The sequence below is a fragment of the Lipophrys pholis genome, assembly GCF_963383615.2.
Source record: "Lipophrys pholis genome assembly, chromosome: 11".
NCBI lineage: Eukaryota > Metazoa > Chordata > Actinopteri > Blenniiformes > Blenniidae > Lipophrys > Lipophrys pholis.
The window spans coordinates 5,936,256-5,951,358 of NC_137631.1; the positions used below are offsets into that span (position 1 = coordinate 5,936,256).

A 15,103-nucleotide genomic window follows, 5' to 3' on the forward strand; every position below is an offset into this window, starting at 1 on the left:
TTTCGTAGCACGGCAACATTTTGAATATGATGTCCGTTTTCCACAGAATCAGCAGAAATGCTGAAAACAATGTAATTAGCTTTAGAGCTGGGTTTCGACTGACATTTCCCAAATCAATTCGATTCGATTCACAAGAGCTCGGTTCGATTTAATTCCATTAGATTCTGTTAAGGATATTTCGGTCACAGTACCAAATATACTTGAATATGAAAGACATGTTTATTGAGCTAAAGCTGTTAATACAACTATAATTTGGTGCGTTGGTAAAAATATTAATTTACAATAAGAATTGAGACCAAAGCGGTTACATTAATGATGTACCTTTTAAAACACACCTATCATAAACTTATCATAATTTAAATCAAATCAAATCAAATGGCGGGCAGTGTAAATAAGGTGGCTTCAAACACATTGTGAACTGAGGACATTCACTGTGCTGCTTTGTACATGGTTACAAAACAAACCTAAGAACTCTTTCAGAATGGAAACCAGTGAAAGAGACAAACTACCACATAAATAAATTAATATGAATTTGTACACACCGCCCGTTGCTACTACCGATTGGATGGTTTCCGTAGATGAAACTGCAGAAGGATCATGAACGGTTGGACGGGCCCTCCCTTGCCGCCTGGGGCAGCGGGGCCCTCCCCACCCGAGCACCGAGGCGGCCCTGGTCATGGACCGCCGGCCCGCGCGAGCCAGACGAAAGCTGTGGGCTCGCAGTGCCTGCCAACCATCCTCCCCCACCACCGGTCGGCACTCACCATCATAAATCGATATCGGGCCATTCAAGGGAAAATCAATTCAAATCGATAAAAAACTTTTTTTAAACCCAGCCCCAGTTAGCATGCCAGGCCACTAGTGGGTGCTGTTTGTCTTTAAAATGAAACCACACACATGAATGCAGAGCACAAAATGCTATAAACATTAACAATGGCGAGTACGCGGGACATTCGTATGGACAGATGACCAGCTTGGATTGTTATTACGGTGACTCTCAACTCTAAAAGTCCCAGCAGAATATGGACTAATGACACTGCGCCATTGGCCGCCATTGTTGTTCTTGTCCATCTACTCACACACGTGCAGAAGAACTACTGTATTTACTACAGCTGTGGTGCACATACACAGTAAGTTCCACCTTGGGAGCTGTTTTCAAAAAGTTCTCTGAGCACATGTTCTAAAACTTTTCCCTTTTCACTGTAAAATAGCTAAACAGGACCTTAATCAGGTCCATTGGACTTTTTACCAGACTTGCCAGCTCAGTCTTGTGAAAAGCATGAAGTAATGAAGCTACTTGGATAAGAAACAAAACTTCTTCCAAGACGCACCGAGTCAAACTGAGCTCATCGAACTGGTGAGTTTCCAGCTTCAAGTGAACACAGAATTCTAACTGGCATCTTCACATCGACGCACAAATTTAATCTTTTCACAACATTCATAGTTTTCTGCGAGTTTGTGTTATGAGAGGTTCCGTCTTCTTTCAAGCACATTACAAAATTTCACTCTCGATGGCAGAAAAAAACACAACTTCAGTTGTGAGCATCACAGTGCACCTGTGTTACGTATTCAACTGTGTGGATGAGGTTCTTATGGTCTTAAAATTGCAGAAAATAGAAATACTTTCATCCTCACAGAGATTCACAGCATACCACAGCGTGACAGAGCGACAGCGGATTTAATAAAGGTGACAAAGGCAACCAAGGTAAAAACCACTCCGAGCAATAAATTGGCTCAACAATCAGCGGAAAGCCTACTGACCAACTTCTCAACTTCGCTGGCAGCATGTTGAGCGCTGGTATTTGGCAACTATCCAGCCTCAGTGTGAAAGAAGTGATGACTCTTGAGTGAATCATGTTTGGAACAGAGCACAGTCTGACCACTGACGGTCTGAAACCAAATCTTCACAACTAGAGATGCACCAACACCACTTTTTAAAGGGTGAGAACAAGTACGAGCACTAACCTTGAGCTATGTGCCGATACCGAGTACAGCTACGAGTACTTGCTATTAATGCTAAAGAGCCCAATCGATACTCCATATGCAAACGGCGTGCAAAGGGTATGCGTTGCTGTGAAGTACCTCCGCACAGCCTCCACATCGACGCGACGTGCCTCCAACAGCCCTACAGTCTACGGTATGCATAGCGCATAAAAGCATGACTGATACACCCCTGTCTGTTGGTCTACAGTACGCATAGCGCAGTAGACAGGGGTGTATCAGTCATGCTTTTAACAGGTGTAGCATGTAGCATGTAGCACAGCTCAAAGTTCTCCTGGAGCAGTTCAACTAATGAGCATCATCAGGCTAAAATCTGCTGCTCCAATAATTGATATTTTAGCAGAACATTGTTTACGGTGCATCTTACTTTTGTCATTCTCTTGTGTACCTGAGGGCCATGTTGTTGACGCATGACGTCACTTAATAGCGCAATACTTGCCCGGTTGTATCTGGAATCTTTCACAATGCTCAATGTCGAGCCAGATACCCAATACTGGTATCAGTTTCTGTGCGTCCCTGATTCACTGCACATATGTGGAATTCCACCAAAGAGTTCCAGCTCCTCTACCGGAGATGGAATTGGCTTCAAATTTGTAAAACGGCTAAATTTAATTAAATAAATGTCATATTGGGCTTTGTCAAATGCAAAACAGCACAAACTCATTCAGTGACGATGTTCAGGGTTCTCAGGGTTTCACGTTCTCCCTTGGCTTTTTTATCAGTGTCCAAGCCCCTATTTATCTCAACAGAACGTTTTTATTAAGACCTGCTGGTTGCTTCCAAAACAATCTGCTCTTATCTAAGCAATTAAATCTTGCATTTTAAAAGATAAATCTATTTTTTTTCCATGTGTAGAGCAAAATGCCTTCACAAACTGAGCTCTGATCAGCAAAATGAATCAAACCGTGCTCGCGGTCTCTGGAATATATTCTACTGTTTTGTATGTTTTGCCACCAAAAGGCTAATTACATTCTCTATCTATCCATCATCAACTTACTTTTATTATTTTCTTGATAGGAAAAGCATCAAAACTCAGCTTGGATTCACACATTTAAGGAAAGACTGCAACTGCAAAGCCACACTGATATATTTATAATTAAAATTAATGAAAGCATTGCTGAAAAAAAAAAAGGACTCAGACCTTTCGAGCAATTACTGTATACTGTTTTCATTTTAACAGGAACAAATGCAAAAAGCAATATAAGTCTATAAAAGTCAGGCTAAGCTAACACTAATTAGAGGCGAACACAGTGAGATCATCAGCATCCGTCTATTTTCTTCACAACTTTATCAAACTGAGCGAAGGCAAATTATACACTGAACGACACAGTCACATTTACAACAATGGGCCGTTTAAAGTCATCAGTTCACCAGAAATGCATGTTTGTAGACTGTGTGTGAGGGTGGGTGGGTGGGGGGGTTAAAAACCCAAGAAAACCTACAAACACACAGACAGAGTCCCAACCCAGACTCAAACCAGGACATTCTTACGATGCACTGTGAGGGACATCATTAGCGTTCAGCTTGAATTATTATTATTATTATTATTATTATTGTTAATATTATTAATTGCAATGACAATAATAATAATAATAATTGCGTTGTCAGTGGCTCTAGGCATCATTCTCATGTAAATGGACACCCAAAACGCAACGGAATTTTTCCGTTTTCACTTTAAAATGTTGTTGTGTAAACGGGCCTAAATGTGTTCAGATTATTTACAAATTTGGTTAAATGCTCTTCTTTGCAGCTCCTTTGTGGACACTGCTTTGAAATCATCTTGTCACAAATCTCTTTACTTGGCTGTATTTTTTGATGCGCAACAGAAAGTACAAATTACAATCATTTTATGCTAGCATATGCTCAGCATTGTTTCGACAGAAGCCTCCATGAAATGGAGTAATTAGGTCGACCTTAGAAAGGCGGGTCCTAAACCAGACCGAGGCAAATAAATCTTTTTTCCTGAATGAAGGACAAACCAGGAGGCAGAGTTGAGAAATACATTGTGTGTGAGTCATCAATCAAAGATACTCTTGCAGGGTTCAAAAAACAAACAAGGTTTCAAGAATCATATTCAATCCAGTGAGATTTTCAGGATCTACAAAGTTTAGAAAAAGTTCAAGTAACTCCAACAACAGTTTACCAGCAGCTGCTGGCATTCAAGGGGAACTCCATTAAAACACCCTGGATTCTCGACTACAAGAAGAAAACCTTCTGTTTAGCATATGGGCCTGAATAATATACTCACAGCCTCAGACTCCTCCTTTTTTTTTTTTTTCCCCCCTCCTCTTAATAAACATTATATTCAATCTCAATGCTCGGCGAAGCAGCTAAGCGCTTGACAGCAACACCGATGCATCTCAGAGTTTATGAATATACAGTCTGGATTCATGCCTGGAGTATTTCATCTCCTTCCTGTGCTCATCTTGGCATCGATGCTATGCACACACTAAGTACGGTCCATTCTCTGCCTCATTCAGCCAGACAGGAAGTCAGTCAATAACTCGACATTTGGATTTCTCTTCACGTGCTCTTGAACATAGAACACAACCCGATATCACTGAATCAGCCTTCAGTCTATGAAGCGACTCCAAATCCTTCGTGTCACAGCAGAAAAAAAAATTTGAAAAAAAAAACGAAACCCCAGCGGTTTCCTGATAGATTCAGACATTCATGACCCGCATCACCTCAGAAAATCAACATGGTAAGACATGGGGAGGGGGGGGACCAACAATTATTTATGGCATTTGTCTAACCTTTCACGGACAAATCCAGCGAGTGGCTACCAGGACTGCCTGAGTGGCAATCATCAGTGTCTCCTGAAGGGTAAACGTTCCCCACGTCTTGCAGGAGAAAAACCCGCCAAGTCTTCAGGAAGGATTGTTTGCATCTTACATTTCGACAGTGTTGTCGTTCAACGTTAACTCTGAGAAGTGAAGCTGCTCACGAGCCGAAAACAGAAATTCCTCAACGACCATCAAAGACATGGAGAGAATAAAAGAGGGATGCATTGTACAAGTATGGAGTCCAAGCTTTTACAGAAAGTGTCATTTTTGCCCATTAATACGGCGACGGAGCCCAGGCGTTTTCATAAAGTTCCACGTCGGGAGCCGTTTTCAAAAATGTACATTTTCCATGGTTCCAGTCACCATTGTCGTGTAAACAGACAAAAGTTTTACGTTTTCACTTGAACCTGTTGCCATGTAAAAATTCAAATTACTATTGAAAAGAGTTTATCCTCAGAGTGCAACAAAGAAAATGTATTTCACATATAGTGTGACGGTGTGTTATGAGGTTCCTTCAACGTTCAAGTGAAAATTTCATTGATTTTACAATTTTGTTTTAGGAAAGTTTCACATTTACATGGCAATGTTCTGAAAACGATGTTTGTTTACACGGCAACGGCAGAAACACTGACACTAACAGTGTCGTTTTCCAGATGGGACACTAGCGGGTGCGGAGAACAGACTCTACTCCTTAAAGAAGTCATCATCGGGAAATCACATTTTGCCTTGATAAAACATGTATATTAGTGTTGCACCCCAGTCTAAAGTTGCTTCTCCGCTAGCACATTAGCCGCTAACGGGACTAGTATAAATTTCAAACCTCATGTAATTTACAAATGACTTCCGTATTTTATTTTAAAGCTCTGGGTTGCATTGCGCTGTGGCATGGGTGTTTGTAGACCTCCACAATCATTTCTTTTTTCATAGCAAAGCACTGCTATGCTATGCCATCCATGGTTGACAGTTCCTGCGGCCAATCAACATCGATCCCATTCCAAATCTTGAGAGAGAAAGTTGCGGTATGAAAAAGGGTCAGAATGAGCTCTATGTTTGTTTTTTTCTCATAATTTGTAGGATTTTATATAAAGACTCCTTTAACAGTGGCGAGTCCACAGACACCTGTAAAGACTTACGACCATCTACTATAGCTATATACTACGGCCATGATGCACATGCGTAGTAGCAGCATTTCCGCCGTCGACAAGGAGACGGACCCCGGGCATTTCAGAACGTGTCAGTTTTCGAAAAGTTCCACCTCTGGAGCCAATTCCACAATGTTGTGTTTTCAGTGGTTTCCGAGCACCGTTGTGGTGTCAACGGAAAATCGCAATTAAATCTTTGCGTTTTCTCTTGAAATCGTTGCCGTGCAAACGAGGCCATAAGAGTGAGATTATGAAGCTCCGCCATCAAATCCATCCATCCATCTTGCTCTGCTCACGTTAGTGTTGTCAGGACCGGACCTCATTTCCGCCAGCAAGAGTTATGAGTCATATTTTTCAGTGAATTACCAGAGTAAATGTCCATGGATGGACATTTTCATCTTTACCACATAAAACATCTCTAATAACTGCGGCGAGGCACCAGAAATAAGCCAGCATGTAATTCCATTCAGAAAAGTATGAAGGATTAGAGCTTTTGCAGGTTTACGTTCTGCCTGAGCACACACAGTCTCTCCATCCTCGTAAGAGAAATGACTTTATTTAAATTACTTGTACAGTACAAACGAATGGAAGCGTGTGACTCATATTGTATAAGGGTCCAGTCATTTTTTTTTTGGTATTTTAGTCAGGCAGGCTCCTGCTTTCATTCTCTTAGTCTAAGCCGGGATCGGCTGGGTGTTATCACAGACACACAGCGCTGCAGTGTAACCTTTATGTCTCAGAAGAGTGCAAATTAGTGCACTCAGAGGTTCTTATTGTGCCTAATGTAGACCTGGCGGCTTCTCTCCTGTTTCCTCACTTATTCGTGCACAGCTGCCGTGGAATAACATTTAATCCAAAGTTTCATGTATTAAAAATGAAGGTTATTCATCGTTGTACACGCAAAGACCTCTGATCTCGATTTGGATTTTGCATCAGAAAATGTGCAAAGCGTTTGTCAGATTTGCCAAAACAGTTAGAAAAGTCAGGATTTTCTTCCCTTTTATGATTCTTCCTGACACCATTTGGCATAACAGAACACAACAATTAGGTGTAATTTAATAAGCAACAACATCAACACAAAAGATCGGTTTTCCCGATTGTTTGCTTTAGGTGACCGATTGTTGGGCATTCAAAAAAAAAAGAGAGACACGGGTTCACATCGAATGCGAAATGATGGTATGTTGTATGAATTCTCAGGTGATTGTCACTTTGGAGAAACGCAACCAATAAATCCTAATGATCCAAATGGTTTTCATCATATTGAATCGTTCTGATGAGATAGGCAAACTCGTGCACTTGTACGGTGACTGTGTGATTCCTGAAATGAATTTAAAACACGATTGATTGTCTATAGAGTCGAGTCATTAATCTGTTCAGCAGTGTTTCATGAAATTTAATCAAACAAACTGGAGTTTCAGAAGAGCTCGGAGCTCAGTGCACGCTGAAGGTGGTTACGCACTTAGAAGAAGGAGAGAAATCAGATTTGGATTTCAGCATGAGGAAGCAGCGAAAACAACTATTCTGGAGGTTCTTCATTCATAGAAACTCATGGAGCACTTTTGTTTTGATCCATTTATCACACCACTGAACATAGTTTCTGCTGGTAAAACAGACCAACAGGTAAATATTTAGGCGACAGCGTGAGGAAATCTATGAAATATAAATGGATTACGCCCGCGTATGGGGTTATATTTGTGCCAAAATTCTGAGGCAGGCAGACAGCAGCTCAACCCGTTTCTCGCTCGCTCTCTCGATCTCTTCGGATCCCGGAAGTGCGTCATGATAATATTAAAACACGAACTACTTACATGCATAGACCATAAACATATATGTGTATATCTTTTATAATGTCTATGGAATAGATGCTGCATCGACGAGCGCCGCCATCTTGGTCCGGTTGCCCGCTCCGCTCAGTCTAATCTGTTTGACAGGAGCGATGACGTGTCAGCGACTTTAATCAATGATAACTTGTTGAATACTAAACTACTCGCTACAAGCTAAAGAGTTTCAGGGCTCACAAACCTGCGATGCTACAAGCTAAACATGATTAAAGCGGGACTGATTTGTTCTTAAACAGCAAGTTGGTCGGTCCCTTGGGCTACAGTCTACAGTACACATAGGGTAGTGCATGGATAGACTCTACTGCAGTAGTATTCTGAAGCAACGGCGGTTCGAAATGCGCATAGTGTCGACACAGAGGCTGTGCGGAGGTGGTTCACAGCAAGGCATGGCCTCCGCTTACCGCCTGTGTATGGAGTATGAATTAGGCTTACTGGTATTTAATAAGTACTCATATCAGTACTCGTTATCAGCAAGTAGCTAAAGGTTAGTACTCATCCTTTACAAAAGTGATCTCGGCACCTCCCTGAATCACATCATTCTAATAAGTCATTGCATGACTGATCTGAACAAATAGGAATTAGGGAAGATTTCCATCTAAATTTATATTAAAAAAAAAAAAACATGAAAGAGGACATTTGTAGAAGGTGAGGGGGGTTTTGCAGAGAAAATAATAATACTTGGCAATGACTCTTTAAGAAGATTGATTATTTGCATTAAGTGAAACCTTATTGATCCCATTTGGAAAAAAATAATCCCTCCAGGCCATTAAAAACAAAATCTATTTTCAGATATTTTTTATATTCCACTGCTTGAGCAGCCCCGAGAGTACCTCACACTGTTGGTCACATTCTCTCTCTCTCTCTCTCTCTCACACACACACACACACACACACACACACACACACACACACACACACACACACACACACACACACACACACACACACACACACACACACACACACACACACACACACACACACACACACCAGAGGCAGCTACCATGCAAGGCGCTCAATCAATACATTGGGAGCAGTTTGGGTCCTGTGTTGCTCAAAGACTTCAACATGTCAGGGGGAAATTGAACCTGCAACCTCCTGATTGAAAGACAACCACTCAAGCATTTGCCCTTGAAAAAAAAAAAAAAAAAAAAAAAAAAGCTAAATCGTTCTTTGCCCATGCTCAACGGCCACATAGTTTACCTGACCGTTCCTGTGATTTGGCGTCCAGCGGTTATTCTCAGTGAATACCAATCATACGATTTATTTTCTTCAGAAAACGCGACAGGAACATCAAGACAACAACGAACTCAAACAGTGCCAGCTAATCTTCCTCACAAAAGACGAGCGCGCATAAAAAATGAAGTCCCAGAGAAAGCAGTGTGTGATGAACCTGACAAAGCGTTTGCTGTGTTTAATTGACGAATGGATACCGAACCACGGAACAACAGCACGCCCGTGCCCGTCAAGTGATGGATAGCATGGGCTTGGCCCCATCCTCCCTGCTCTCCTCTGGCGCTGTTTAGTTTTTTTTTTTTTACCCCTTTTCTTTCCAGAGCCAGCAGGTGACAGTGCGCCGCACTGCATAATCAGTAATGTTTGACTTCACAAATCACTGTTAGGGCAAACAGTGAGGGGTAAAGAAGCAGTCAGTGTTCTGGGGGAGGTCAGCGATTCATTTCTGTTTTTTGGGGGGTTTTTTGTGCTCCCGATGATGTGTCCAAACTATTTTCCGTCCGGCCCATCAAACACACTTCCTCACGGTTCAGTCAGCCGATTGCGATACAAAATACCTTGTTAGACTAAAAACTATCATTTTCTCAGCAGCCAGTTGAGTTTTACAGTTTCACACTGACTCGCCAACGTCTTCTCAATTCGTCAGCGCGAATGAATTCATTCCAAAGAGCAGCGGCTCCGCCGAGCTCTCCGGTAACAAGCTGAGCCTCGTGGTGGGAGGCCCGCCCCTCGGTGACCCCTAATGAGCCGGCAGCCTCCCGCCAGAGGAAGCCCGGGCTGCTGCACTTTGTAATGAGCTGCTGTTTTGCTGCGGGCCCTTCAGATGAGCCATGGAACTGTCAGTCGCACCTCAGGACACGAGCCGGCTCCCACAGATGATGCAAGTCTTTCACGACTTTAAGGACAATGCCCGCCTTCGGTGGTTGCCACGGTCAGACTGCGGCGTCGTGGGCGGATATTCTCCCGTGTTGGTCCCATTCTGGGGTTTTTGTGGAGAAAGGGCTTGATGTAAAACACTGCAGAGTGCCTCTGTTTGGTCTGGCTGCTGCTCATCAGTTTTTCTCTCGGTCTCAAGACAGCTCGCGTTACCGGGTGAATAACAGAGGAGCTCAAAGGGATGCTGCGTTGGTTTACATGTGGCTACAGAAAGTTGGAACGTTTTATCTATTCAGTAGTAACTCAAGTCGAGTTCTGGCAATACAACGACAACAGCAGGTAATAAGTCTTTTATCATCTCCCTCTCAACATATCTATATATATATAATTCAATCTATATTTTTGAGGCGTTTCCAGAACGGTAGAAATAACTTAATACAATCCATTCAAACATACTCATATTTGTTTTTACTATGAAAAGAGAGATTTGAAATATTAAAACACCAAAAACTAGCAGGGTGAACAACATTAGCCCCCAGATGCTATTAGTCAATTGTGCATCCTTTTTGCTGGATAACAGCCCGCAGGCATTCGCTGTACTTTTCAATTTGTCTCCTGTCAGACACTAACGTGTTATTCTTCGGCTAATCTCTCCAGCCCTTCCAGATTTGATGGATGTTTGGCGTGTGCCTTGGTCTTCGGTTCGACCCACATATTTACTAAAAATATTGAAGTCGGGGGCTTTGTTCAGGCCATTTGATCAGATTCTCAACGGTCTTGTGAAGGTGGAAAGACAAATGGATTATTTCCAAATCTTCAAATGTCTCTTTTTAACTCAACGAGGTTGCCAATGCCAGATACACTGGGACATGGAGGGTTGTGCAGAAACCACTTTTATAAGGAGGTAAAAAGTACAAACTTTAAGCTACTTGCCGATACTGGATAACGATACGAGTACTTAAAAAATGTCTTATGTACTTAGAACACACAGCCTTACAGCCTACAGTAAACGTGGGGCAATATACAGTAATACATAGCAATACCAGTATCAGGTCCGATACTGATACCAATATTGGTACTGAGTCAGAACATAATACGTTTCCTGTGTTTTGACTAAAAGGAAGTTGGACTTTGAGTTATACATCCTCCTCCTCCAGATACAAGCAAGGTTTCCAGGGCTGACGACTTTTCATTCTGTCTCATCTGACAAAGTTCACTGCTCCAGTAAACAGAGTCTTTCTCCGGGTTATCCCGAGCTTTCATTCAGTCCGGTGCCTCGTCTGAAGTGGAGTTTTTCTTGGTCTGCAACCCCTGGGTTGGTTTCTGAGCAGGGCTTCAGTGATGGTCTACTTTGAGATTTCAATTCCCAACTCGGCTGAGTCATTCACTGGTGCCTTGGCAGTTGTTCTGGGGTCTTCAGACATCTCTCTCTCTCTTTCTCTCTTTCTCTCTCTCTCTCTCTCTCTCTCTCTCTCTCTCTCTCTCTCTCTCTCTCTCTCTCTCTCGTTCTTTTTTCCAGGGACTTTGAAGTGTGTGGCTCCCTACCTCTGCCGGGCTTCTTCTGTACTGTGTGGCTTTCTTTGAACTCCTTCATGATACTCCTCGCTCCAGTTATTGATACTCGGAAAAGTCGGAATAACTTTGTATATCCTTCCCCTGCTATGTATTGATTTGCTCTGTGACGTCTGAGCAGATTTCTTTTTGTTTCCGTCTTGAAGCTTTCTTATGCGACAGTTCAAGCCCCAGCAAATATTCATACCGTGTGTATATCTTCAGTTTTAACCTTGTTTTTTTAAACATCGCGTAATGTGAAGTGCTTCATTAAACGGCATTGATTTGAGCTATTGCTCATTATCAAGGTCACTTTTTATGAGAACTGATAATATTGACCCTGGTCATCTTAGTTTTTCCAGCAATAATTCAGTTTGCTGAGGGCTAATAGGAATAATTACAGTTTGGACTTTGCATGAGAAAATCCTTATTTAATAACCCTTTACACGGAAAGTGATCAGATTTGGTAACTTCTACATTTTCCTTTTAGTTTCTATAAGGCAGTTTGTTATCGTCCACTCAGATGTAAAATAGATAGAAAAATCAGATTTAGGTAAAACGGCAAATTGTCTACACCCCGCCTAGTCTTGATATCTTTGCTAAAATCTAGGGAGGAATCCATTGTATTGTATTTTTAGCCAGAACTAGTGAAATGTGAGCAATATCGGTCTGTTTTACTCCGAGGAAATTAAAAAGATGTTCCTTTAAGTCTCAAAAGAGAAGACGACCTAAAACGAAAACAAAGCTGGAACAATTCTCTTCAGTATTTCAATGAAAAGTCACAAGACAAAAAAAACACATACAATTTGAATAGATTGACTTTCTAAACTGCATGTAGTAAATAACAATCTACAAATAGAAGGCATTTGGGTTTTTTATCCTAAAAAAAAAACAAACTAGACAAATCCTTTCACTTACAGTGTTTTTAAAGATTTCCGTGAAGGACTTCCTGCAGTCACTCCTCCTCTCACCAAATGTAAAGTTCTTTTGGATGTTGAACCAAGGCTTAGCCCTCCAGTTTTTAATTATTTGGTGCTGTGACCTCATCTGTCACACCTAACATATTTATGTGGCGTGCAAAGCTTTCCTGGAGACAGACAATCCCTCCTGCAACGTGCTTAAAAGACACTCGCGCTCCATCCCGAACGCTGCCTGGTCGGACAGAAATCGTGTGCGTGCCCTCGGAATGTGACTTACTGCATTTTTTTTATTAAATTTTTTTGGGGGGGACGTTATCGGACACGCTTGCTCCTCATGCCGCGCCGCCGGCAGCGAGGTGCGCGCAGAAGTTCGGACTTGTCCGTGACGCCGCGCATAGCTCGCGTCGTGCCAGCCGAGGCGTGCCGATCTGGCACGGGTGTCTTTAAACCACGTGGCACCAGCGTCTCCAAACCCATCATCTCCCACCAAAACCACTACATCCCCCACGACGCATCGTCCGCACTCACCTCCATGTCTGTCTGGCTGCCGATGGTGAGGTGTGAGGCGGTCGGTGGTGGTGGAGGAGGTAGAAGGGGGGTTGGGGGAGTTAAATACCACCTCCTGGTCGTGCGGGTGTCCTGGACCGGAGCAGACACCGGCTGTGATGAACTCCGCGGTGATCGGAGTCCAGATGAAGGAGGAGGCAGCAGCGCGGCGATGCGCCTCCGCTGGGGGTTCTGGTTCCTCCCTCCCGTCTAACGTTACCGCTCTGTCTCTCTCTCGCTCTCTCTCTCGCTCTCTCTCTCTGCCCCTCCCTCCCTCTCTCTTTCTCTCTCTAGGCTCCCCAGCCTAGCCGGACACAAACTTTCAGCATCTCTCAATGCCCACAATGCTGGTCACATCCCTCAGGTACATTGACTCCTGATGCCGCTGCGATCTGCTCCTCTCACTCCTTCTCGCGCTCTCTCTCCTCCTCGCTCCGCTCCTCCCGGCGCGCAGGCGGGCAGAGGAGAGGAGGGCGGCGCGTCCGCGCTGCCTTTTCTCCGGCGGTGCATGCGTGGCTCGGTTGGATGCTGGAGTCACCTGTCACCTCAGGGCGCACTGTGGACAACCGGAACCTCGAGCCGACACCCTGAAACACTCTCAACAGTCGACAGGTGCTGCGCCAAAATGAGTGCGCATTGTTTCCCCCACTGCGTCCCCAACCCGCACTCTCTCCTTGGATGAGATTCATTGTGCGTGTTAGGGCGTCCTCGGAACTCGGAATGTCAGTGTGCTGTTGCAAAACCAAAGTTTTCAATTATATTTGAGGCTGAAAACGAAGAAAGCAACCACACATGTCCACATCATATGTAATATTAAGATTTTTAATTCGTTCCAGACATGACAACAGAAAGATACAATATACTGACATATACAAAACCAAATTCTATTCATACTCATTATAGTGTGTGTGTGTGTGTGTGTTTGTCTAGTTTTGCGTTCATACACTTGCACAAATTTATTCATGCACTCATGTTAGAGACACCCTTTCCTTTCTAAATCTTCATCCCTGTATTTGTTGACCATAATCAGTTTGAAAAAAGCATTTTTTTTTTTTAACCACCTCATGTTTGGACACTGTTTCAGTTCCTGGCAGAGTTTATTCCAAACTCTCACTCCGCTAACTGAGATGCACATCCTCTTCATGGTTGTTTGAACACTATTTGTTCTCAATTTACGGTTTTCCTGTAACTTTGCTTTACATTGACTGGAAAAAGATTTCTTTTTAAGGAGATGTCCTTATTAAGAGTAAATTCAAGCTCCAAGACAACAGCTTGTAAGGCCATGACCCGCAAAATTGACATAGTTGTGTTTTAACAAATCCAAAGTCCCAAGACCCTTTAATTAATAAATTCCGTATGAAAATTCCGTATAAATGATAATGTCACTGGTCTTGATATTTCAGAATAAAATTTCAATATGTCTTAGCACAGGGGTGTCAAACATGAGGCCCATGGGCCAAACCTTCCATTATCTGAGTTGACTTTGCTGAAATCATTATGAGTAGCTGTAGTGGTTGTATTCTGTGGAAAATTGCAGCTGGAAATAAGGTCAATTCATTGTGTGTCTGGTTTGGTCTGTTGGGACGGACACCGGGTATATGAGGCCTGCAGCAGATGCTCCTCTGGGATGGCCCTGCCCGCCTGAAGAGGGTTTTCGAGGAGCCTCGGGCTTGGCCTCAGTTATTGGCTGTTTTGGGCTGAAGACCCTCATGACCTTTTGAGCAGTTTTCATCAGTTATTTTTTCCTCTGTATTGTTTTTTTTGTCTTTTTCTTTTTATTCTGCAATATAGCCTGGATGTTTTTGCAACCTCTGGCGAGCCCATTCCTGCCTCAATGTGTGCTTCCTTCACTACTCGGCCCAACGCAACACGGTTGTTAAGATCGGAAATCTAAGTTTGAACCTGATTAACTCCTGATGAAGTGCTAACCTTTAGCGACTTGCCAATACCGAGTACCCATGTGAACACGACAGCATTCCAAGTGAAAAAGCACCTTTTTTGTATTTTTGTTTTAGAAATGTTTTGAAAATGACATGTTTTCATGTTGGGCCACTAGTGGGCATTGTTGTTTGTTTTTGTAACAAGAGAACAATACGCTGCAGACATTACCAATGGCAAGACCACAATTTTACATGATATGGTACGAAATTCTGTACTTGCGGCCGACGACAAAACATAAATAAGGAAATAGAATAAAATAGAGAG

The 15,103-nt window shown here is 42.8% G+C and overlaps 1 protein-coding gene across 1 annotated transcript in view; it reads right to left on the reverse strand.

Moving 5' to 3' along the window:
- The window catches only part of mgat4c (mgat4 family member C), a 169,549-nt gene extending 156,220 nt beyond the window's left edge, over positions 1-13,329 (reverse strand). Inside the window, exon 1 of the mRNA XM_080476056.1 lies at positions 12,881-13,329. The gene's annotated coding sequence lies outside the window, so the exon portion shown is untranslated. The remainder of the gene's footprint in view (positions 1-12,880) is intronic.
- Positions 13,330-15,103: the final 1,774 nt, after the last annotated feature.